Source organism: Miniopterus schreibersii, assembly GCF_964146895.1.
Source record: "Miniopterus schreibersii genome assembly, chromosome: 5".
NCBI classification, from domain to species: domain Eukaryota; kingdom Metazoa; phylum Chordata; class Mammalia; order Chiroptera; family Miniopteridae; genus Miniopterus; species Miniopterus schreibersii.
The window spans coordinates 71090484-71118062 of record NC_138106.1 but is presented as its reverse complement, the minus strand read 5'-3'; the positions used below and the strand labels follow the sequence as shown (position 1 = coordinate 71118062).

The window sequence follows — 27579 nt, the reverse complement described above, 5'->3', positions numbered from 1 at the left end:
TAGAGAACATATTGAACATTACTTTAAAAATTAAACTGTCAGCAGACATATGTAAAAAGTATGACCACCAAAAGAACAAACATAAGCAGTGCAAGAAATATTTAACAGGTGTTTGCATAAAGAAAAGAATAATTATTAAAATGTCAAATTCTCAAGAATGTCCTTAAAGGATGAAAATGTTATAATTTTTTTCTAGGAATACTAGAAAATTGTGGGCCTAGAAGCTCAAACTAACCCCTATTTGATTCTTGATTCCAACACTTATACTCCAGTTACATGACTTTGGACCAGGATATTTACTTATACTCTCTCAGCCTAAATATCTTCATCTATCAAATGCAGAAAATGCTGCCTATTTCTCTAATGAGTTCTTACTAACTGGGCAACTGCGTAACAAAATCAATTTATTCCCAGCTCAATTTTTGAGCTATCTCTAAGTATTGTCTCTTCTGAGGATTAAGTGAGACAACTTATTTAAAGTACTTGTACAGTAGTAGTCATTCAGTCAATATTAACTTTGCTAATTTTATAGGATTAACATAAAAGTGCTCAGATTAAATACAGTTAAGACATTTACAAGCAGATAACATCATTTTTATTATTTTAACACACTAAGCTTCTTAGCTCTGTCAAATTTATCTAACATATTTATGTTTTGTTCAAAAACAGATTAAAAATTAAATAAAAATAATTGATTTTCTACAGATTCTGTAACTTTTCATGGGGCAAAGGAGAAACATGGCCACCTCAGGATTCACTGCCACTTCTGAATGTTGGTCAGTTTATCCAAGCAGGTAAGCTGCACCAGCAGCACCTGCCTAAAACACAAATAAAAGCTGGCCATCTATGTGTGGGCCCTGAACATTATTTTTCAGAAATCCCCAAAAGATGATAATGTCCCAACAAATATCCTTCTATCTTCTCAGTACTTGAAATCCCAAATTTCAGTGTTACTATGATCTCCTATATCATACTCAAGGATTCCTGAAAAACATGCTTTTCAATGGAATTATTGGCCCTCCATACCTGTTCTCACATACAATGATGATTTTGACCAACTGCCTCTTCTGACATAGCCAGTCCCATAATCCAGGTGATTCGTCCACTCCTTGTTGGCTGTGTACTTACGATCCGAATGTAAGCTCATTTGAAATTACTAAAGAGCAGTAATACTGTGCAGACAACTAACCAAATACTCATATTTTCATAATTTATAAGTAATTGTGTAGGCACATTGTGCAGATTTGGAAAAATAAGTCAAAGAAGAAAATCAGTATCACCTTCCACTCAGAGATATTCTATGTGAACAGCAACAAAGAACTCAGGCCCTGCCATTTTCATATATCAGAAGTATTTTCCCTGGTGATAAAATATTTTTGTAAGTAACTGCTCAAACGAGTGTGTAATATGCATCCACACATTTGTACTATAATTCATTTCAACAACTCCTGTTGTGGATGCCAGGTTTTTAGTATTGTAAATAGCATGACAATAAATATATTTATAAACAAACGTGTGAGAATTTTGTATTACTTGAAAATTGCATCCTAAGAGGGGAATTCCTGATCCAAAATTAAGGAAACATCTATTTTTGGTAAGTACTTTATTTTGCTTTCAAGGAAGTTTATACTATCTAACATTAAGTAAGATATCCAATATTAATATATTTCTAGTAACATTTACTTTTAGTTAACATAACTAATTTATGTTCATTGTGGAAAATTTAGAAGATACAAGAGAAAATTTAAAAAGTTCTACTGAAAAATTTTACCATTCACAATGAATGGCTGTTCCTTTTTCTTTCTTTTTTACCAGAGCTTTTGCATGCATATTTACACATGTTTTTTACAGAATAGTTCAAAATATACAGTTTTGAAATCTACATGTTTTTTCTCTTCACATTGTCATGAACATTCGCTAATGTTTGATTTTCTTTTTTTCTTCCCTATCTCTTTTATTTTTTACACAGAAAACTTTTATTTTAATTTACTATACACGTTTAAATTTTAGGAAGTTAATAAGTAGATGCACTTTCCTCTGTGGGTTTAGTTTGACCTTCAGTTACCATTTTCTGAGACCTTTCCAATGGCTTATCCCATAGTGTAAAATATGCTCCTAAGTGAACAGGTACAGTAAACCTTTAGATCTTCCAATAAGACTTGGCTGGCTGGCTCGAACACTGTAAACAGCTGACTCTTCACACTGGAAACACTTGTTCCTAGAACAAACATGCCCTCACTCACATCCCTGAAGTCACCAAATCTGTGTAGCTTGACTATTCTCTCGGGATTGTGAGGTTACTTCTCCTTTATGAAATCTATTTTATACTTGTGTTGAAATACTCCTGATGCCACTTTTGCATCAACTTCCAGAGTTTCAAATGGAAAATCTTTTAAAGCAGGAGCACCTTTTGTGAAAGAATGGAGGTTCTCTTTTGTTCGTATCCGCTCATCAAGTCCTTACTGGAAACTACGTCATAGCAGAAGGCTCCAGTGATTACAGGAACTTTCGGAGCGCTGACCACTGACCACATATTCATGTTTGAATGCCTCCTCTGTCACTCAGCCCATTATCACGGAGTTAGTGCTAGCTGCCTGTTTTTCTCTTTATTAAAGAGATCATTCTGTATTTCTATCAGTTTGGTCAATAGCAGTGGAGAAGCTGGTAATGTTGCTATAAATCTCAGGAAGCCCCTCCACCAGAGGTGGCCTTCCAGAGCCTCAGTCCCCACACCCTGATAGATGCCTCCATCAGGGCCATAGAAACTAGTGCTCACAGGGCCTCCATGCTCTCTCCCTCCACCCAACTCCCCAAACTTTCCCTGTCTCAATAGTCACCACCATTTACCCTATTGCCTTAATCAGAAACTCAGATGATTCACTCCAGACATGACTTTCTCTCAGTTGCCCAACACCAACAGCTTACCAAGCCTTCAAATGCCCACCATCAGAATAACTCTCATGAGCTTCAGCTCCCCTCCAACCATATTACCATCATTTTTCCCACTAGTGTTATTGCAAGTACCTCCTTCCAGTTCTTTCTATATCCATTCCAACCATCTTCTATCCCATACTCCATGATGCTGGAAAATATTCTTTCTAATATATAAATGAAACACTGTCATTCCAGTGATTACAATAACTCATTTAAGATAATATCTTGGTTTTTTAATGCAAAATGTAACGTCAGTCTCATTTACTTCTTTAGCTTTAACTTGCCCTTAGGCAATGCCAAACCCCTTGTCTACTCTGACCTTGTTGCTCTTTCATGAGTCTGTAAATTTCTTATTAGAAGCATCCTGTAGGAGTATGAACAGGAGCTCTGGAGGCCCACTGCCTGGATTTAAGTTCTGCCTGTGTCAGCTGTTGACCTTGGGCAATTCTCCTATCTTGTTTTGTGTATTCCTTCTAAACTCAGACTAATCACAATGCTTACTCATGGTATAGTTATAAGGATTGAAAAAGAATACTTGGAAGGTGCTTGGAGCAGTAACTGGCATGGGTGCTGTGGAAATGTTTATTAAATAAAGGCTTTTCATTTTGCCTTTTATATTGCTTAACTTGCACAACCTGCCTGACTTTGAGATCTCTGCAAAAGTGTTTCTTCTGAACTAGATTGAGATGCTTGCCTCTACTCCTTTATCTTTGTCCTATCACTTTTCAGTGTTGAACTGCCTGAATTTGAGACTCCAAAAATAGACAATGTCTGAGAGGATAGGTTGTCTTTCCTTTCCTCATCATCAGCTTCTAGCACAAAACCTCAGCAATGTCCTCCCACTAGCCACGGACTGGCATTGCCTGTTTTGTAGATGAACAGTATTTTATAACTGGCAGTTTTGGTTAAGGTATTTTTCACCACTTGTTCTTCTTGAGTGCACTGTTTTCAAGATTCTAATTAAGTAAAAAAATACGTGAAAGGCCCAACCTCACAGTGCAACAAATTACAAAGATGCAAACTACTTTTTAAAAGAGACTGAGTCAAAATCCACTTTTATCTGGTATTTACCTTATTTTTATGTAGAAAACAAGTAGTCCATGCCACATAATAAAGCAAAAACTTACAACCAACCAGCCATATTTAGTGAGACCATAAGTTGTAGCCATCAGAACTAAGCACAATGAGAAAACATGAAAGGAAAAAAATACATAGACAGGGCTTTAAAAGATGGTTGGGGCTCTCTAGGGTCTCAGCACACATCCACAAGATTATTTAAGAATACCTAAAGATCTGTAACAGGTTGTGATTCAGAAAATAAACAAATTAAAATGATGTAGTGTTCAGAGGTATAAGGAGGCAATAAATGGAGTCAGTAGGACAAAACTTTTGAATCTAACGATTAAATATTTTAGGGAGATATGAGTTTTCCTTCATATTATAAAGACAGAGACAACTGTACAAAGATTTGAACAGAGAAGGCTAAAATAACTAAGGAAGGTTAATAGCACACTCAAAGTCATGAAAGTAAAAATAGGGCAGATGAACTGAAAAAGAGCTCTTTGAAGGATGTAAAGCAATTGGAAAAGTCTCTCTGCCTGACAGTGTATCAGAAAAGGAAGTAGTTGAATGTGCTACAAAGCCTGAAAGTCTTTGACCACACAAGCACCTAAGTAAAGATGAGTGAGGTCAACTTATTTTGTAAATAAAGATGTTATAAAAATATAGGCATTTTTATAATGCCAGTAATGTCACTATAAAATTTATAACATTCATAATATAAATAATAACATAATAGTAACATACTACAATTGATGATAATGATGAAGATTGAAGATGACCATTATATTAATAGGCCAGGGGAAGCAAGATATAAGAACAAACATAGATGTTCTAGATAGTATTATTTATATACTTGAACAACTAAACACCTGGGTAATGTAATATTAACTATACCAATAAATATGCTATTTATTTCCTAATAAAAAGGGCTTGAAAGGCAAATTGAAGGCAATTTCCCAAGTCTTTTGGTCTCTAAGCCACTCTTACACAAGAGAAATTTCAGGAGTTAAGTGTAAATGCATAAGACACAAGTGGATTACAATTCCTTTAAAAACGCACAAGGCTTTAAAAATTAGGGATAAAAAGTGTTTGACACAATGCATTTTTGTGTGTGAAGCCAAACCAAAAACAATAGAGACAGTTGTATGATCTCCAACTTTGTTGTGTTTATGTCTATTAAATTAATCTAAAAATAAAAACTACTTTTAACTAGAAGAACTGAAGCAATAAAACCTACAGCAAGGTATGGGTTTGAATGAATAATTTCCTAAGGGTTTTATTGAGTTTCTTTTTTGTTTTTTAAATAATCTCCTTTGCAGTGGTGTTCAAACAAATGCCCATCCTATGCGTCATACTCTATCTATTCCATTATTTTTTCATAATGTTTCTGGTTCATGAAGTAGAGGAGACAACATTTGAGTATGTGTAAAAAAAATAATCTTTCTTTAGTGGTAAGACTGACTTAATTACAGCTTGTACTCTAATTGGTTTAAAACTGTTCTTAAGTCATGTTTTTAACAATTTGGGCCCATACTTTACTATAATCTCTGCTGATATTTTTGTTGAAAAGGCGCATTCTAAGATGACATTTTGTTCCTGCAAATAGATCTTAATTGTTATGAAACTTGAATAGGTGGGTTATTTTGAGATTTACTAGTGGTTATGTCCAGCTGATGGAACATGCACTGTGACAGGTGATGTCCATCTTGACAACCTGCAACAGCAAGGGAAAAGAATACTGAAGTGAGAATGCAAAAATTGGCATGTGTGTTTTTAAAAATATTTGTTTCTTTTAGTTCTTTTATGTTTTATTGAATTGATAGCAGTGACACTAGTTAACAAAATTCTACAGGTTTCAGGTGCACAGTTCTATAGCACATCATCTGTGCACTGTACTGTGTTCCCCACCCCAAGTCAAGTCCCATCCATCACCATTTATGCCCCTATATGCTCCTCCACGTCCCCTTCTCCCCTCCCCACTGGCAATCACCACACTGTTTGTCCGTGTCCGTGAGTTTTTCCTCTTTTTCCAATTCCTCCACCAGCCCATAACCCCCTCCCACCACACACACACACACACACACACACACACACACACACAAGTGTCAGCCTGCTCTCTCTGAGTATGTCAGCTCACTTGGTTAGAGTGTCATCCCGGTAGGCCAAGGTTGCAGGCTCTATCCCTGGTCAGAGCACATACAAGAATCAACCAATGAAAGCATGAATAAGTGGAAAAACAAATTGATATCTCTCTCTCTCAACATCAATCAATTCCAAAAATGGTGTTTTGACCTGGCCGATGTGGCTCAGTTAGTTGGGTGTCCTCCTGAGCATCGAAAGGTTGATGGTTGATTCTCTGTCAGGGCACATGTCCGGGTTGCAGGCTTGATCCCTCGTAGGGGGCGTGTAGGAGACAGCTGATCGGTGTCTTGCCCTCACATCAATGTTTATCTCTCCCTCTTCCTTCTTCTCTCTCTAAAAATCAATAAATTTTTTTTAATGGTGTTATATATTTTTGGCTAATCTGGTGCCTCTATTCAAGCATTCCAGTTCTGTGATTTGGGGCCATTGTTTTGTTCTTCTTCAACCAGAGGTACTGTAAGGAGCATTTTACTATTCCTCAAATTCTTCCATTTATCATGCATTGCCATCATGTCCTTCATTCCATTTATACCAACCATGAAGTCCTGTCAATTATTTTTTGTACCTTTTCTCAGTAGGAATAAGCATTTTCCCCCTTTCCTTTTGTCACTTTACCCTTCTCTTCATATCTATTTCCAGGGATAACCTTCCAAATAAATGACCTTTTCATATGCCCTTGTCTGAAGCTCCATTTCTGACATCACAACCACTTATAGTCTCACCTGTTTTAGAATGGAATAAAGAGCTGGCAAGAGGGAAAACAATAACTTATGGAGTAGCTCTAATATTTGAACTCGGTGGGAATGATGGTGATCCTAGAGATTGTGAAATTACCTATTTTGTTAGCATTGGAAAGCTTAGAGAAAGAGAATGACAGCCTGAAGTCAGCCCGCTAGCAAACAGGGAATACTGGGAAAGTCAGAGGCCTCCATGGGAATTTTTCAAAGACCTTTATTTTCTACAGCTGTGGGTAAACTTTGCTGAAATTCAAGCCCAGAATTTAAAAGGAAAGGTAGCAAAATGGCAAAGGGGATGGAATGTTCAGCTTTAGTGGGTCTTCTGTGCTAAAATTATGGCAAAAATACAGAATAAGTAGAAGCCTGAGATCTGGGATGACAATACTTGGTGCACCAAGAAGACATGTTGGCCAGAAAAAATTAGCATTTTTGAGAAGCTCGGTGTGACTTTCTTCAGTAGGAAAGAATTAACAGGAGGAGATGATGGCATGAGAGAGGCTCCTAGTGTTAGTGAAGATGACATAGTTCCAGAATAGCAAAAAGCAGGTGGTGGCACCTATCCATCAGAAGCAAAGTAAACACAATTACTATAAAGTGCAGCAATACTAGTGTGGCACAAAAGAGGCCCTTCACCTACAGGGTTCAGTGATAATGACTGGGAGACTATGGGATGTCTAGAAGTAAAACAAATGAGTAGTCAACAAGAATGTTGCTTGATATGTATAACCAGAAAAAATGAAAGAGCTAGTAGGCTAAGGCTTCCATCAGCCTCTGCAATGAAAATTACTATCCCTCCCACAGTTTCCAGATCTGGGTTAGCTTCAGACATAGGGCCTAGTGACTAAAAGGGAGCTAGTTCTCTTGAGTAAAGATATCAAGCCACCAAAGCATATATTGTAAATGTTACACCAATCTCTCTTTGGAAGGACTCTGAACCAGAATAACTGCATATTGAGAAATAGGAATATCCAAGATCTCTCAAGATATGTTGAAACTGAGTCTTACTTGATAATAAAATGAAATTAACCCTTATCCCTGGTGTATTATTACAAGGTGGGAAACAGATTTCTGACCTCAAGCTACCTTGAAATGGATCTAATCATTCCATGGACTCACTCGGGTCATTTCCCAAGACCCTTAGTTTTAATCAGATCATAAATATCAAGAATCTGATAGAACCATCACATTAGAATTCTGATCTGCAGAATAAGATATATGAAGGTGAAATATCAAGAACAAACCCATACCCATTCATGGTAGTAAATCAGAAGTAATGCTACCTCCAAGGTGGGCGTGTACAAGCACAAGATCATAGATAATCAGAACATGCAAAAATGGCCTCTTTAAGGCTCAGCCAAGGTGTCAGCGTGGGAAAGATACTTTATGTGGTTGGGATATTACCTCCTATAATGCAGTATTCATTTTAATCAACAGCTGTTATATTATTCTTTGTGCCCAGTACTAGAATAAGGTTTGGGGAATCAAATGTTGAAAGATTGACCACTCTCACTATCCCTCCAATGACACATTGGGGAGCTTGTGCTGCTCACTCTTGCAACTTTAGACTCTGTAGGATTCAAGGCCTTGAACCTCAGCTGGAAAATATTTCTTCTAGGGGACATACTAAGGGCTTCTCCAAACCTAAACTTCAGCTTTTGCCTAGTCTTTTTAGTCTGCTCATGCCTGTGGATAAGCAAGTAAAGGAATTAGTAAGTTAACAGAATTATTGACCATGATTGTCTTGAGTTTCTATGGTCTCTGGCATGTAATGGACACTTGGAGAAGTGTGTTGGCCACTGCAGGGGATCACTGGGGTACCTTCTGATGTTTCTATGCTCAGTAATAAGAGAAAAAGTCATTTGCAGCAACATTTGCCTGATGAGGGCCAAGGCAATTAAAGACTCACACACCTAAGGGACAAAGGTCTATGTTTCACTTTCAGGAAAACAGCTTATATTCCAGCTAGAGAGCCAGCCAAGTGTGAGGTCTAGAATGGGTGGTAGAGAAGGGAGAGGAATATCATTTACAGCCTAGGGCCCACTACTGTAGCAGGACTGGTGGCTTGCTATACCAAACCTATTTACATTCATGTTTATTTTAAGAAGGTGTGGCCAACCTCAACTTTGAAGAGTTACGAAAAAGTTGAACTTAATGTGGGAAGTAACATTTCTGAGCCTGAAAAAGGATACTGCAGTAGACAATGTGGGTGTTCTGTTAAGGTCCCTAACTCGACCTACAATTTCAGCTGCATTTGTGGAGAGTCCCATGCACCCTAGCAGCATCCTGCCTCCAGTGACTGCTTCTTTGTTTTTCTGCTTTATAGCTTTTGTGGAAGTTTTGGGAAGCTCACTCACTATGCACACAAGGAGGGCAGCTTGGAAGTGTGGGATAATTACTGTAATGCCTTTGGGGTACAACCCTCAACAACAATGGACAGGAATTACAGTAAAGGCCCCAGCTTCAACGGAACAATTCTGAGGTTCCCTGCAGGACTGAGCCCCTGTTGCCCAAGGTGGTAATCCACTGGCATCCATTGGCATCTCTTCCTTCCATGGAATGTCATCTCACTTAATCTACTCTATCATACAGTCTGCCAACTCTCATTACTTCTACAATAGTTGTATTAACAAACATTAAGTGTTCCTAGGTCCCCTCTTTTCAGGGAGACAGGAAGCTGGTTAAAACCCTAAGAGAAATGCCTGCCCCTTGCTATACAATACTTTCTTTCCAGGAGCACGTACGTGAGTACAGTGTGTTTTTAAATGTATAAATCTAGCATAGTCAGACATGAAGTAAAACTTTTGTGTGAGATGAAGGCAGTTAGAGCTTAAACTTTGAAAATTATAAAATTCCAGATTTAAGGTGACTCCTAATAGATTCCATTTAAGACATAACCACTTATAGCAGGAAAAAGAACCTGAATAAAATTATAAGTAGGTGAGAGTATGAGTAGGCATGCTATGATTAATTAATATGAAAGTCATTTTATCAAACTAGATATGCCTAGTGAATAAATATGAATAGTTAGAATCTTTTATAGAACTTTTAAAGACATAATTTCTTTATATATTATTTCTGCATATATTAGATTCAAAGACACTAAGAGAAATCCTGGGATCACAGAATGTTAAATAGGAAGGACCTTAAATAGCACCCAATTTCATCCTTTGCCTTTCCTTCTTGCCTAGGGAAAGTTATATAACATTAAGGCTAGACACAGATTGTGCAGCCACATAACCTTGGTTCTTGGCTATGATCGAGTTCCCTAAGTTCTTTACCTCTCAGTTTCTCAGCTGTGCAATGGGAATGATAACAGCAGTGTTTAATTACAGGGCTATTGGAGAAGTGAGCACCTTAATACATAGGAGATCTTAGAACAATTTGTCACACACTAAGAACACAGTAAGTTTTATTATTTTATGCTCTCCTTCCTTCAGCAACTGTTTATTGAACACCTACTATAAATAGTCATTGACGAGATACTGAAAATGTAAAGATGACTGTCATGGTCTCTGCCTTCAAGATGCTGAGAAAGTAGGAGGAAATGAACACAAGATTGCACAAGACCCCACAGCAGCGTGAATGAGCAGATGGCCATGGAGCAGTCTTTGCGGATGAGATGATATTTTAACTATCCCTTGAAGCTTAAGTAAGAGCTCTCTGAAAAGTTCTTGCCACTGATGCTGCTGCTGAGAATGATAATAATAAATAGTAATTAATAATACAATCTTTGCCCAGCTGGGCGTGGCTCAGTGGTTGAGCTTTGACCTAGGATCCAGGCGATCAGGGTTCAATTCCCAGTCAGGGCACATGCCCGGGTTGCGGGCTCGATCAATGACTCTCATCATTGATGTTTCTCTCTCTCTCTCCTTCTCCTTTCCTCTCTCTGAAGTCAATAAAGATATATTAAAAAAATAATAATAATAATACAATCTTTAGTTAGTGGCTAGTATATACTGGACCCTTACAATAGGCCAAACAATTTGTAATATAAATAGGTGTTATTTTGTTAGTCATCAGAAAGCTTTCAGGAGTTCAGTTTTATTTTCACCTCTATCCTTGAACTTAGGAAACTGGGGCCATGAGAGGTTATGGCATTTTCCCAAGGTTATGAGAAGAGTACATGGCAAAGCTGCAAAGTGATCACAGTGCATTTTAAGCAGTGAGACAAACTGTGGAGAGCACATCTAATTGTGAAAAGCAAGGTATGATGCTGAGTGAGGAAAATTAAAAGAGGCTTGAGCACTGAATGCTCAGAGTGTTAAAGATGAGGGCAGATGATGAAGAATCTTGGCTATTTTGCTAAAAGCATGAAAGTAATACAGAAGGACCCAATAGGAAAGGAGAAGCCTGTGAAAGTTTATGAGGGAGAAACAAGAGTAATTGCTCCCACTGGCAAGAAATTTATATCCATCCATTGTCTCACTTAATTCTCCCAACAACCTGTGACCTACATAATAGTATATTTTTAGTATAGAAAAGGAAGTTTAAGAGGTCAATCATTTTTCCTAAAGACTTTGGGAAGATTATTCTATAGTTGGTGCACTTGAGACATATCTTACTTGGAATAGAGGTTAAGAGAAAGGAAACAATGAAGTGAAGAGTGACTACAGTTTCTGGACTAGGTCTCTGAGTAAGAAATGATAACAATAAATGAGTTTTACAGCTGAGTTTTAGGGTTAAAGGAGAACATAAGGAATCCCAGTTTTGCATAAAGTCTGCATTGATTATTGGACTTCCTAGTAGAAGTTTTAGATGCGCAGTTGACATATGCATCTGACTTCAGAAGAGAAGTTAGATAAGAATGACAATGCAGCCCATTGGTGTGGCTCAGTGGTTGAGTGTTGACCTATGAACCAGGAGGTCACGGTTTGATGATTCCTGGTCAGGGCACATGCCCGGGTTGTGGGCTCGATCCCCAGTATGGGGCGTGCAGGAGGCAGCCGATCAATGACTCTCTCTCATCATTGATGTTTCTATCTCTCTCCCTCTCCCTTCTCTTTGGAATCAATAAAAACATTAAAAAAAAAAAAAAAAAGCATAGCAATGCTGGTAATAATTTGAAAGTATTGATGCACTTTGGTCTTTTTCTTTTCTGCATATATAACCATCACCTGAGGGGCAGGGCCATAGGAATCACAGAGATGAGAAGATAAAGTGTGTTTCAGAAGAAATGCAAAGAGAAATAATATGAAAATAATTAACATATTAGTAATATTTTACAAGACAAATCTTAATTTCCAACATAGTAGAGAAAAATAAAGATTGATTTGATTTCTTTAGTTTTTATTTAATATATGAAGGGCTAAGCTAGGTGTTTTCTAATAGAGAAAGCAACGATGATCCCCTGAGGTTACTAGTGGGGTTTATTTTGGCATTTATCCTGCTTGGTGTTTTCTGAGCTTTCTAATTCTATGGTTTGGAGTTTGACATTAATTTGAGGAAATTCTCATTGCTTCAAATATTTCTTCTGTTCCTTTCTCTCTTTTTTTCCTTCTAATATTCTCAGTATATGTATATTACACCTCTTAGTTTTTCATAGTCGTTGGATATTTCATTCTGTCTTTCTCAGTCTTTATTATCTTTCCTTTTTAGTTTTCAGGGATTCTATTGATATATCCTTTAGGTCAGAGATTCTTTCCTCAGCAGTATCAGGTCCACTAATAAGCACATCAAGGAATGTTTTCATTCCTGTTACAGTGGTTTTGCTCTCTGGCTTTTTTGTTACTGTTTGTTTTTTTGTAGGATTTTTATCTCCGCTTACATTGTCTATCTGTTTTTACATGATAACTACTTTATCCATTAGAACTCTTAGCTTATTAAGGATGGTTGTTTCAAATTTTTGGTCTGATGATTTCAATATCCCTGCTATCTCTGGTACTTTTGCTTGCTGTCCCTTCAAATTGTGGTTTTCTGCTTTTGGAATACCTTGTAATTTCTCTTGAGAGCTGGACATGGCGTACTGAGCGCAATGAACTCTTGTAAATAAGCCTTTAGTTTTGTGGTGGTGATAGGAGGAGAAATCATTTGTAGTCCTATGATTAGATCTCAGTGTTTGAGTGAGCCTGTGACTTGGGACTGTGAACTTCACAAGTGTTTCTCAGTATTTTTCTCTCCCCTTAGGTGGGAGAGAATGGCTAGATGAGCTGGAGGTGGGCATTTCTTTCCTCCTGTCACTTAGGCCCTGCTAAAATCCCAACAGGTTAGGTTCTGGTTAAGACGGAGTGCTCTGGGGTATTACAAAATAGTTCCATTTCTCATTGCCCTGTGGAAATACTGAGGGAATGTTTCTCAGATATTTCCTGTGGGAATCTGGTCAAGCTCCTGGAGGTAAATCTCACAATATTTGTACACACACACCCTGCTCCCATGACAGAGTCCCCCTGGAGTTTTAGCTCTTAGGTTTGTCCACACTGAGCCTCCAGAAACCTTTCAATTACAGTTCAGGTTTTCCTACACCAGCAGGTTCTATCAGCAGTTTCCACTTGTGAGTTTCTGCTCCTGTAAACCAAGACTCCCTGTATAGGCCTGTTTCTCCGGTCTTAGGGTGATTGCTTGCCTGTGTACTTCCCTCATTTACAGATGCAAGAAGAGTGATTGATTTCTTAGTCCGTTCAGCTTTTTACTTGTTGTTAGGAGGAAGTGACAATTTCCAGCCTCCTTACATGCAGAACTGGAAAAAAACAGAGTGGCAATTTCCGATTTCCAGACATGCAGACCATAAACTGGAAATTCACCCATGCTTTTTTTCAGGTTTCAATCAAGACTCTGAGAGGAAACCCTGTATTTGTGTGTGCATGCTTGTGGATAAGAGGGGGGAAAGTCACAGCAGCAAAGCATTATTCAGGCTCTTAAATATTAGAAAGTAATTTGAAAAGATTATCTCATTTCAGAGGGCCCTCTTGCTGGGAATTGACAGGGGGAAGCAGGAGAGGACACCCATCCCCTGCTGCAGCGGATCTCTGTCCCCTGTGGGTGTGACATGGAAGGATCCCAGGGCTTTACCCCCACAGAATAGCAGGAGCATTGATGCCGCCCTCACCATGTATTCCTAAGGTCTCACAGATCCGTGCTAGTTGGAAGTGCTGACACTAGAGAAAAAAAATGCCCTGGATTTGTCTGTAGAGAAATATCTACATGAAGTACATATACTCATAAAATCTGATATAAATATGAACCCAAAATTTTTCTGATATGGTTATGTCTTGAAACACCATGTTAGATATACCTACTATGGAGGAACCATCTTGCAAAAATCTATATTGGGCTCTTAAGACGGAAAACGCTCCAAAAGAATGTTTATTTCTTAGGGGGTCAGGTAATTGGAGGCTACAGCTAGCTAAATAAGAGTAGGCTGTTGTTAGTGGAAATTCAGATTCCTTCCTTTTGTTCTGAAAAAAATATTTCCAGAAACTGCAAATAATGTTGAAACTTCCAAAAGTCTCAACTGAAAGCCAAAAGTTTATAATAATGGTTGGACCATTTCAACTGCTACAGATTTTGCAACTATGCTGTCAGGCGTCCTGGGATGTTCTTTCAAACTCCCTGGGCAATAAGTAGTAGGAGTAGGTGTAAAAAGGAACAAGCTGTGAAGGAATTTAAGATTTTCCTTCCTGTTTCCTAAGCAAGCATTCAGTTAACTGCCAAAATGAAAAGAAAAAAAAAATTCTTTTTTTTGTTACCCTCACCCAAGGTTATGTTTATTGATTTGAGACACAGAGAGACAGAGAGAGACAGACAAACAGACAGACAGACTTAGGGCAATAATAATAATAATAATTCTTACTTGAAAATGTGAGGAATCTTCTCATCAATGCAGGCTTTTAAAATTTAGACTTTGGCTGTAAGTAGACACCTAGGAAATGAGCTACTTCTAGAGACTCTACAGAGAATCTTAACCCTGAACTGAGGTGTTATGATCTTATAAACCATGAGAACCCACGATCTTATTGAGGATAGTGAATTATAAAAAGACTCACATTTATGCTTCCAAGGGTAGGACAGGAAGGCAAAAAGCATATAATAAATTTGAACATTATGATAAGGGCTTTTCTATGATACCTCATTTAAGGTAATTCTTTGACCTATGTATATGAATTGGAATTTATTGCCCAGCTTTGAGATCATAAAAAGAAAGCTCAGTGAGGACCATATCAGATTCAATATTCACTAAAAATCAGAGCCTGGATTCAAATCCACTCCTGCCTTGCAGAAGAAAATAAAAATAAAACTCCACTTTCCAACTCATCTAGGCTTCTTGATGTGACCAAACCTCTATTTTTTAAATAAATTCTTCAAATATACAAGAGGAGAAAAGGTCAAATAACAAAAAAATATTAAAGACCAGTATAAGTGTGAGGGTGTAGTGTATTTTTACAAGGTTTTATCTTTCAATATGCATTTATTTCATAGCCAACACCATTCAGCTTTCTTACTATAACACTCAGGGTGTTCATTTTCTTCTTGAACAAGTTTTTCTCAAAACTTACTCCTTTTAATTTGACTTATTTGCTTTCTATAGTACTACTGATCTGTTATCCAGAAATTTCTATTCTTTAGTTTCCTGAATCTGGTACATGGATTCCCTATTTTCTCAGATTCGTGCTTCGTTTGCCAGAGTACAGTTTTATGAATTCCTTTAGGGAAGGGTTTACAGGGAGTACACTATCTGAGTTTTTACATTTCTAAAATGCCTTTAATCCTCACCTTCTTAATAGTTTGCCTGAGAATAGATATCAATTTTTAAAACCAATTTACCTAGACAGGCACATTCCATCACTTTCTAACATCCAATGATGCTTATGAGAAATATGATGTACATCTTAAAATTGATCCTTTGTAGGTAGGTGTTTAGTTTAGCTTTAACTTTGGTTTTGAATCCTCCTCCTAGCAACTTTTAAGACCTTTTTCTCTTCTTCTAAATTTTGTGATGTTTCTAGTTCTGGGGTGTGTGTGTGTGTGTGTGTGTGTGTGTGTGTGTGTGTTTCACTAAATGCTGTTTTGTACTTAAGGGATTCATTTCATCTTAAAAGCACTATTCTTTTTGCCTGTAGGAAATTTTTCTATATTTTCCCCTTGATTATTTCATTCTTTTTTTATGAATTTTCCACAGCTACTATAACAAATTAATGCACACTTTGTATTAGTGGCTTAAACCAACACAAAGTTATCTTACATTTCTGGAAATTTGAAGTCCTAAAATCAAGGTGTCCACCACACTCTATCTGTCCTGGATGCTATAAAGAAGACTCCACATTCTTGTCTTTCCAGCTTCTAGAGGCAGCCTGCCTTCCGTGGCTCATAGCTCCTTCTTCGAATCAGTCAGACTCCTGCTTCTGTCATCACATTCTCAGACTCTGATCATCCCACCTTCCTTTTATAAAGACCCTTGTGATTACTTTGGCCCCTGGATAGTTCAGGGTAATCTCCCTGTCTTTAAAATCCTTATTTTAATCACATCTGCAAATTCTCTTTAACCGTATAAAGTTACATATTCACAAGTTCTAGGAATTGAGGCGTAGACATCTTCGGGAGTCACTGTTCTGTCTACCACACCCTTCATTTTTTTCATTCTGCCTCTCTGAATTCTTATTTCACAGATGTTGACCTTCCCAGAATGATCATTCGTATCTCTAATACTGCTTTCTTACACTTTTATCTCTTTCTCTTTTTACGTATGCTCTAGTAATTTTCTAGGCTTTTTCTTCAAGCCTACTTTCAACATTTTTATATTGCTCATTGGGGTTTTTCAATACTAGTAGCTTATTTTTTATTTTATGAATTTTTCTTCTATATTGGCTCTCAACTTGGGTGTTATTGATCTGACTTATCTTTGGAATAATTTCACCTGAATGTTATTATTCAAAAATTAAATATTTGTCCTAATGATAGCCTCACTTCACTCAGTACTTTTTTTTTTTTTTTTTTTTTTGCCATTTGAACTTCTGTATTGATACTTCATTGAATTTTCAGGAAGGAGGTGAAGTAAATATATGTGCTCTGTATTATAACTTGAACGGGAAGTTCTATAAGTCTGAATTTTAGTCTAACATTGCTTTACAAATAGTAAACAATCTTCTGTGTTGGGTGGAGGAAATGATAAGAAAAGCATCTCTAGGAAGAGAAATGGGGGCAATTAAAAAAGCATATGAGTAGCAGTAATGGGCAATTAAAACAAAACAAAACTGTGAGGTGGTCATCCTAGATGAGAGCGAACAGAAATCTGGAATGTTTGAAAAAAAGATTATGCTTTATATAAGGGTCGTAAAAAGAGAAATAAATACAAGGCAGAATATTAAGGAATAAAGATCCTCCTAAACTAACTGCCAAGTGAGAAAACAAATTTAGAACATGAGCATATATGGAAACTGTGATGGTCAATATTTTAGCTTTTAATACTTTGAAGTGTTGAAAAATATTTAAGGATATAAATTTTAGTCCAAATAAATCTGAGTTATAAAATAGCTCACGTTCTGTGTTAAGCATTCAACAAAGTACCAAGATGTGATGCATGAATATAATGGGTATTTTTGTTATCTAATAAGTGTAAGTAGTGGGGTCTTTCTACATTGCAGATATGGAATTTGTTAGACTGGGGGTGTGACTTGACCTTCAGTCAGTGCTCTATTCCACTCTGTAAGAGTCAATCACTGCAGATAAACTCCAGGGCATCTTTATTGACAACACGTAGCAACTCCAGCTTGAAGAGGGAATCACCACACAACAGGACCACATTCAGCATCAGAATCACCACTGTGCTAAAATCCAGGGATGTGGAAGAAACTGTGACTTCCTGGATTGCTTTTGTTAAGTGTGACTGCCAGCACCCAGCACACTGATGGCCAAGAACATAATATATAACCAAGTGAGGACTCTAGGGATATATAAAAATTTATCTACAGATAGATGTCTTCATTTAGGTACAGACGGTAACCATTGGGTAACAAATGTACTGATTGCCTGTCTTTGTCAACTGCTCTCAAAGTCCAGTCATCCTATTCAGGTTACCAACTTAGAACCTGTCTCATCCTTGCCCAATTCTTGCCACACAACTATTTGGAATATCTGATGAGGTGAGGTGGCTTAATATGGTGGTTATGGAGCCAGACTGTCTGTACTTGAATTCTATTTCCTCCATTCACAAGCCATGTGAGAGCTTGAATATGTTACTTAACCTCTCTGTGCCTCTGTTCTCCTTCTGAGCAACCAGGATAATAGCAGTACATATCTCTTAAGGTTGTTGTGAGAATTAAGAGGGTTAATATACATTCAGCACTCAGAAGTCTGGCAACATAAGCACTAAAAAAATGTAAGTGTTGTTACCTGCAGTTTCTTGTCTCCCTTCCTTCCAGGAACAAATGAAGAGCTAACAAATAGTGTATCAATTTGTTGATATAAATAGCTATCACATTAGTGATTACTTTGCTTTTTGTTTTAAAGGTCATGAAAATGATTGACCCTTGAAGTACTTCTGTGATGTTCTTGGAGAGCCAACAACATTGCCAACTCATTCCCAAATCAAATGACCCAATGAAGAAAGTCAGAGCCTCTTTAGGTCTTTCTGCTATAGCTTCTTTAATATAGAAATAGATCTAGATCTCATGCCCCAAAAGCTTCTATGAAGCCAACCAACCATGTGTTTTCTACTCACAAGCTCTTTCTTTTATGTTTAGGTTCCCATCTTCTTTCTGTCTACATTTCCAGTAATGATGTTTATTTTTACGTTCAGAGTTGTAAGAGTTAAACTACTTTCTCATTTTTGCCAGGCATCCTGTCTTCTTGTTGGAAAGGGGCTGTGCCCTTAAATAAGAGGTGAACTTGAATACTACTGAGTCATGATAAATGTTGAAACTTAAGCCCACAGGATTTTATCTTTGAACATATTTTCACCCTAACATCTTGAAAATATTATATGATGCAATTATCTCCACAAGTACTTTTTTAAAACTGTTTTTCCATTCCAAATGTACCATTCCAAATGGGACCTCGAGTTATTACCACCATCATCATCGTGGAAACTCCTACTCTGTGAAAAGTGCTTCAGAGGTATTGTAAGTACTGAGAAGTGTATCACAGGATCTTGTCCATAAAGGTTAAGAGTCTATTTGGGGATATTGTACTAGGACGGAAAGATGATGTTCCCAGGCAAGATTAACCATGTGGTTTATAATTGCAGCAGGTAATAAATGTTCCATACAGGGTAGAAAATGGTTTTAAAGGGTCTTAAAAGCCGAGGAAGATGGATACAAGGGAAATGAATATAACAGAGCATCCTCAACAAGTTTGTAGTGAGCTGACATTGTGGAGCCTGGAAGGCATGGGACATGTCTGAGAAATAATAGGGTGGTTTGGCCACTATGAGCAATTTTAATATGGAATTATTTTTTCTAGTTTATAAAAGCTACAAAGTCCATAACAGTAAAAAAAATAAACAAAAACACAACCTGCATGATAGCTATTAGACAAACAGTCTTCTTGCTATAAACATGTTTTCTGTATGTCTTTCCTCTTTTCTCCTTTCTAATGGGGACCTAATGTTCTAAGAATCCATTTGACTTTGGCAGGCTATGTGAGACACCAATCAAGAATGTCTTTAATTAGCTTACATGAAACAAAAACAAGGAAAATAAAAAACAAACAAAAATCTAGAATGGCACCTGAAGAGCCCCCAAACTGAAAAGAGCCTGGGTGGTGTACTCAATATGAAATGGGTGCCAGTGTCTCCAGATGGCTGCTTCTCCTGTACAGCTAGCTTTACTGTATTTCGTGCAATGCCCATGCCCTGTGGCGCCCTGGGCACCTTGTTCATTTTCTCTTCCTTGTGAATGGTTGAACAAGCAGGAGCAATTGGGGGATTGTTAGGAGGGAGAGGATGTGGATGGCGTGGGTGCCTGTGGCCCCAGTTGGTTCTCCTTTGAACGACTGGAAGTCACAATGTGGCCTGATGACCAAAAAGGATACCAGAGCCTTTGAACAGAATTTGCAGTCCAAGCCCATGGGACAGTATTCTGCAACACCAATCATCACTTACTCATGTTTGCCAAAACAACCAGCCAGGAGAAGGACACTCCTCTCCCCCCAGGTCCTGTTTCTTTGTCCCAGGATGTAGTATTGCCTACTGCTAATGAACCGTTAGGACCTCCTCAAACATACCCTGACAGCTGCAGAAGATTTTGGTAACAGCCCTAATTCCACTTTCTCTTCCATCTGTCTGCAGATGGTTTAAATTTGACTCCTCAACAACAACAACAAAGTATCCTCCCAAGAAGCAATTACTATGCTTGTAGATTTCCCATAAAAATAATGACAGAATTGTGATTTTCAGGAGTCTTGTAATTGTGGGTTATGTTGGGAGTTTGGCACTCCTTCTGGACATGGAGGTTTTGACATTATTTTGGGCTGGATTGCTAATATTTCATTTAGATTTATTCAAGCTGTCAATCATAATGACATAGAAAATAGTCAGAAATGTCAGCCATAATGCTGAAGGAAGTTGGTTCTTTCAAAACTATTAGCACTGCTTTTATTTTTATTTTTCAAAATATCTTTCAACTACAACCAGAATGTTTGTTTATTATGTGCCATCTGGATTTCCTTTATTAATTATATAATTCTTTTTTCTACAAGACTTTTCTCCTGAGAATTGCAAAACAATTTAAAGATATTATTTTAATATTTATTATGTTATTTTTAATGGCTTAAAGAGCATCATTTATTACATCACAGTTTCTGAACATCAGAAATCTGGGTGCAGTTTAACTAATAGAGCATTAAATGAAATCCAATACTCATTATACTTTAAGAAGACTATCACAGTATGAATAACATGACCAAGATAATTTAAGAGAAATAAAAATGTGAATAGAGTCTTAGCAGAATTACAGAATCTTAGCATCTTTAGAGCCTTAAAGTCTCTCCCTTGCTAGGTGGTGAGTTCAGGTGCCAGGAAGGTTGTCATGTCCAAAGTCACTCCTTCTCTTCGCCTCTGAGCCAGAAGGAGATGCCAGTCTTCCTGATTTTGAATTCAGCACTCCTTCCACCAAACTTTCCCTAAGATGTCACTTTGACACCTAGATCACACATAAGTCATTCAAGTCAATTCTTTATAATGATTTTATTCCTCTCTAAATAAAAGTCTCTGAGATAGAAGGAATTTCATTTTTAACATATCAAAGCAATATTTTAGAGCACTTGCTTTGTGCACAGTGTTGTAGAGCCTACTAGTAAGACACAGTCCATTATGTCATGAAGTATATCATTCTCTAGGGAAATGACTTTGGGGAATCAGGGCTGATGCACGTGAAAATATCATTAAGGTGGTATATATAATGGAAACTGAGTGACATGGTAGATACAGTAATATAGAGCTTTCCATTGTTTTTCTGCAGGTGTCTGGGGATACTCACGAGTTGCATCAAGCTGTATTCACTAGGTGAGCAGCTCCTCCCTGGGAAGAGAAGGGGTAAATTAACACTGTCACCTGCTCATTTTCAGGAAGAGTTCTGTTGACTTGGGCTTAATTGTGGATATTTTTTAAAACATATTTAAATGTAAAATGACTCTAGAAAAACATTTGGTATTAATGCATTTATTTTAATAAACTTTACATTAGAAGTACAGAATATATTAATATGTGAGGGGGGAAAAACATCTTTAAATAATTTTTGAAGTATTTTTACCAGAGCTTTCTGATCTGTGATAGTGAATTTCGGGTGGCAACTTAGCTAGATCACAGTACCCTGAATGGGGTCACTCACTAGTCTAGATGTTACTCTGAAGGTATTTTTTAGATGAGATTACATCCAAATCAGTAGACTGTAGTAAGCAAAGCAAGTTACCTTCATAGCGCGGGTGGGCCTCATGCAATCGGTTGAAATAAATGTTTTTTGCCTTTACGCATCTGAGGTTTAGTGATTGTCATCTCGGTTTAACTCTTCTCTTCCATCTTAAGCAGGCCTTAAGAGAAAAAAGGCTCACATTCCTCAAGGAAGAGGAAGTTTCACCTGCAGTCTGCCTTCGAACTTGAGCTGCAATATCAGCTCTTCCCTGGACCTCCTTCCTGCCAGCCTACTCTACTGTTTTTGGACTTGCTCAATGAATGAACAAATGAATGCATACATATATACATACAATATGAAACACATACACACATCCTACTGTCTCTGTTTCCCTGGTGAACACTGATTAATACACCATCAAGCTACAAATCTTACAATGTACCATTAACATGGGCTACTCAATGCTTTGACAGAAAGCACGAGAGTGACATGGAAATCAATAGAGGATTATCACTGTGAGCATTTGATCACTGCCTGGGACTGTAGTGGCTGGAATACTCTCTTGCAGGCAGAGAACTACTAAATACTACCATAAGAGGCAGGGTAGTCTGTGCTCTAGATTCAGAGATAAACTGCACCTTTTCTCCATATTTATTGGCTATATGTTTGGAGTAAGGCACCTAAGCTCTCTGAATCACAGGCTCATCATTTTTAAATTGTAATTAATTTTAAAATTATAAATGATATGTATACATATTATGATATTAATATATATGTTTCTACCCATAGGAAAAGCACTCTACAATAATTTAATTATTTTTTACTGTATATTTCTTTCTTTCAAATGTGAAGAGATATTTGGTTTTTGGAATCCTTTGGAGAAGTCGTTGTATCATTTCAATTGGAAGACTCTCTTATCGAAGAAATACTTTTGGGGTTTGCTTATAGACTTCCAGGGGACAAAGAATAATGAATATTTTACTCCCTGTTCAGCTTTTGCTCAGTGATTTACATATGTGAAGGTACCAGATAAATATTTGTTATTGTTGGCTGCTGAGGCAGAGAAAATGTTCACCAAACATTTCTTGCCCGCCTTTCTTTATGTTCTTGCAGCTGGGCAGGACCATGTGAACAGTTTGAGCCAATTAAATATGAGCAGAAGAAACACATTTGACTGCCAAACTGAATGTGTAAAAAAAAGGAAAAAAGAAATAGAAAGTAAAAGACCAATTGTTCTAGATGTTGCAACTTCAAGACCCAAAGCCTTCCTAATTCTGGGAGTAGAGTGGCGAAGTAGAGTAGCGGCCCCTGCCAACCTCTGTAGTATGAGCGTGAAACTGTTTCTTGTTTCAAAACCCTGATGTTAGACGATTGTAAGCTCAGCCTAACTTTCCCATCTTATCTAAGAGTGATTCACCATGCTTATATTTAATAACTGACATTCCCAAGTAACTAGAGACTTCGAGCAACCATCGTATTAAGTAAAATACATGGAATTATCTACATACTCTGTGGTCAGAAGAAACAATAATGAAGCCATTTGAACCAGAAGGAGTACGTGTGTTTTCCTTTTAACACTTTGTTTGTTTATTCATCGAGTCTTAAACATTTGATGTTCAGGAAATTTATATACATTTTATTTCAGGTAAAATTCATCCCAAAGCTCCTCACAGTAGGTCTAATTAATTTTAATGAGACTACCATGTATTAAATGGGCTTGATATTTTCAGTTACAATATAAACCTCTTTATAGTAAAAATTCATAAAATTAGGTTCTGAAAAATAGCATATCTACTATCACTCACATATCATTGCAGAGTTGGGACTCTGTCAGAATCTGAAGACCAGTATCTTTTAATTATCAGAATGTTTAGATATTGAAATGGCTCTACAATTGAGTGTGAATAAAAATAATTTCAATTATCTCTGATGATTCTTAACAGGGTTTTTCTAGTACCAGCAGAACACTTTACATAACTCGAACACTGGTGATGTATAGAACTATGACTGGGAAATAACAGAATTTTAGATCCTTGTTAATAAGCTTTATAATGTTTAGTATCTTGAACTATGTAAACCACATATTTTCTCACCAAAAGTATGAATCACTTTTAAACTCCAAAGAGTGAATTTTTTAAAAGTTTAAGGGACAATATATTAGACCTAAGGGAAAAATACATGAATTTTTATATTTTCCAGAAATTATAATGCTGATATATATTGCTAATACTAGTCATTGTAGATTTTAGTAAAAAAGTATATACAAAGTGATGTATTAACTTTGGTTTACAATAATCTAGCTGGTCACAGCTAGTTGCTTTCAACAAAAATTACCTATATTAATAATAATACTGAGAATGAGAATCTAAAACATCATTTATAATCAACAAATGTTAAATTGAATGATTAACTGTTCCTTTCATAACATGTTTCATACGAATACAATCCCAACTCCCTCTATAAAGTAATGAAGTTTGCAAAGTTAAATAACAGAGACGAATGTGAAAAAAATATCCTTTGAGACAAGCAATGTCAAAATTTTCTCAAATAAGCCTGTAAATAAATTTCATGAATAAAATATCTGTGACTCTAAGTTAGGTCCCATAAGTTAGGAAAGAATTATCAAAGAGTCAGATTTCTAGGACAAAAATCAAAAGCCAGGATGATTTGTGTAGGCAATGGATGTGGTTATTTCTAGGTTAGGTGCGCTCATTAATTATGTAACATTTTAAAGATTCTACCTGAAGAAGTAAGAACAGTTTACATGAGCATAGGATTTTAGAATCTCCAAAATGTGGGACATGAATTACTTATTAACTGGGAGAAATGTATTAAGCATGCACAATCAGTAAATCATGAAGGCATAGTGTTCAATGCATAAAGAATTTTAGAAATTAATTAAATAAGATGCTCTCCTCTAAAAAGCTATCAATAAAATGTTAAGATAAATGTGCAAAAATAAGAATGTCTACTTTAAATTATGTAGTTACTGTGTTAAAAGATATGTGAAATTATTTGAGGGAATACAATGAGAATTTCATTTATGTTCAAGTTGCCCTTGAGACAAGGGTTGATAGGGGAATCTGTTCCAGAGAGAAAAGAATGTTTTACCTAAGTGAGTACAAATCCTAGTGTAAAAAACAATCAATTTATTATTGGGGAAAATTATGTGTGCTAAATCAAAATCATGACATGAAGTCAGAATAAAAGTCTACATAAAGAATTATTTGGTGTCTGGAAAATCAGGAGCAGAAGTGTGTTTTCTATGAGGGATCAATTCATTTAGGATGGTCTTAATAAATGTACTGAGGTCTTGAAAACTCTTGAGTAGTACAGAGTAAAAACAGATTCTTTAGGGACTGCACTGATATGACCACATTGACCCTTACAGCAGAAAATTGGATTTACTTTCCTATTGTATAGAGCCCCTGTAAGATAAACCCATGTCTGAATTAGTTTCCTCTTCTGAGAACTGACCTCAAGGCCCAACAAACAGCAGGAGCAACTGTAACTCCACACACTCAACATGTAACATGCATTAATGGTACCATGTCTTATGCACTCAAGAGCTATGATAATTATCCTGTATAAAATGTTACTCTTGCCCTCAGCCTGTAGCTCAGATGGTCAGGTTCATTACCCACTGGGGTGATCAAACCTACATTTCTGAAGAGTCTAAATTCCAAGGCCCTGACTTTATAGGTTTTATATTATTTTCCATTGATCTTTACTATGAAATATGGAAGTAATAAGATGCCCACTAAGAATCTCTTAAATTCCATACATATTTCTTTTTGCCACAAATTATTAGCAACCTATTTTCCTTTTGATTTTGTAACCTCTCTCCATTCCTGATGGTTCAGGGGCAGGAGGAGCTCAAAATAACCAGGAATCAGTCTTTACTCCCTATTTATTAAAAACAATTGCATCCCCTTGTTAAATCATTCCTCCATTAGGAACTAAGATCTCTAAAATAAGCAGTGATCAATTTGCAGGAAGGTAAAGCAAAAGCTTGCCAAGTGGGTTGTTTGTTGCAAGGGAGTGCCAAACACACACCATGAGCTGTGTTTATGATGTATATAGCGGGTTGATTAAAGAAGCATACATATGTAGCATTTATTGGTGAATAACTCACGGTAGAGTAGTACAAGGCACATGATCTCCAAACTCTCCTATTTCACAGTTTAGGCACGGTGGAGATGGGCTGAATAACCTTGGCCACTAACCTTGACCAATAACCTTGGTCATGGCAGGACTAGAACTGTGGAAGAGTGGCTGAGGGCACTCCATGACACTGAATAAACCCAAGCCCACGCTGCATTACAGATTTCTTATTTAACCTAAAAAGGGAGAGGAAACACCTACTTTCAATAAAAATTTAGAAATATATCAAGGCATCTTTGGGCCTAGTTACCATTATAGAGGCTGCATAAAAAATCACATCTGCATACTGAATGTCCTTGAAAAGTCTTCATGCTAGGAATGCAGACACTGGCTAAAGGCCTTCTTGTCTCTCTGTAGGACCTTAGTACAACTGAATCATCTCTCTTCCAAAACACCAAAAGGGGAGGAAAAAAATGAGCCTCCAGGCCCATCTAGACTTATCATTGTAAGGTTTGTAGATGTACCAATGAGAAGGGTCACTCAGCTTCCCTGACTTCTTTCCCAGACAGTGTGTTCTATGGAAAAGAGCACCACATATTGATCGCTGTTTCAAAGCAAGTTGAGCAAAATTTGTAAGACTGCAAAATGAGCTCTGAAGAATGTTTTCTCCCAGGTGGCCTCGAAACTGAGTTTTTACCCATTCCACTGCTCCCCCAGATCAGCTGGTGAGGAGTTAGTAAATTCGATGGGTGTGGATTCATTGCCCTTTTCTCTGGCTGTGAAATGGGTTTCTCAGCTGGGAGCAAAGTGGTGTGGGATTCCATGACGATGGGGGGGCGGTGCTAGACAAAGAAACAAGATGATCAGGTAAGGCAAACCCACCCCTGAAATATGTACCTATTTCTCTAAATTGTGTTCCCCAAGAGTTGTTTCTCCTTCTGAGAGACAAGTTGCAGCAACTTAGCTTTCATATTGGAGAGAATATTCCAACCTACCCTTAGAAACCTGCTGACAAGTCAGAAGCCAGGATTTTTATTTGTTTTATCTCCTTTTCCCTACACACAAATGACTTCCTAGGCATTTAGGATATTCTTGCTACTCCCACCTCACCAAATTCAATCACCATCAATGTCATGGACCAGTGGAATGTTCTTAGGAATATCCTGGTCAAGGTCCTATAGACTCTATTATGACAGAAAACAGGGAAGCTTAAATAGGCCTAAGATACGGCTGTGTTCGTAAAGTATACAATATGTATACAATATACCAATGTTCCTGGCAAGTAAAAATGAGCTATTCTTTTTCATTCTCTCAAATTTTTATGGAGAAGAAAAAAAGCAAAAGCAAATAAAAAAGCACGTTGACAGCCATATCATTAACGATGTGCTAAGTTCTAAAGGCTGCTTTGATTTCTTGTACTTGGGATACATATGGAACAGTAAGTTGGAGTCACTACCTGCTTAAATTTAGAATGGTCTGTAGTCATTCTTTAAGATCCCTCTTGCTTTTCGCAGGTGAGTTCACTGTGGAGGACCTAGGAAGTAATAATCCTTTATCTTTAAACCTTCACACAAAAAGCTGATATAATATTTAGTTCCTCCAGAGTTGAGGTTTTGCTTTTGGTTTACTATGTAATTAAACCAAGAGCTAGCATAGGGCCTTTCTTATCATAACGGCCAATGCAGTCATTCTGTCAGTTTCTTAACCCAATCATGTAATCAGGAACTGAGAAAATAACCAAAGGATGGATTCATGGATCCAATAGACCCACCGTGAAATAGACTTGGGCAAAAACTCCATTCACCAGTGAACTTCCATAAGCT

At 37.1% G+C, this 27579-nt stretch overlaps 1 pseudogene across 1 annotated transcript; it reads right to left on the bottom strand.

Annotated features, from left to right (window-relative positions):
- Positions 1 to 2014: 2014 nt before the first annotated feature.
- On the bottom strand, positions 2015 to 12831 carry LOC308557904 (large ribosomal subunit protein mL39-like; annotated as a pseudogene). Its single transcript has 4 exons — positions 12659 to 12831; positions 8386 to 8558; positions 5651 to 5710; positions 2015 to 2554 (listed from the first exon to the last, which is right to left on the bottom strand). The product of its transcript is annotated as a large ribosomal subunit protein mL39-like (transcript).
- Between the last annotated feature and the right edge of the window lie 14748 nt (positions 12832 to 27579).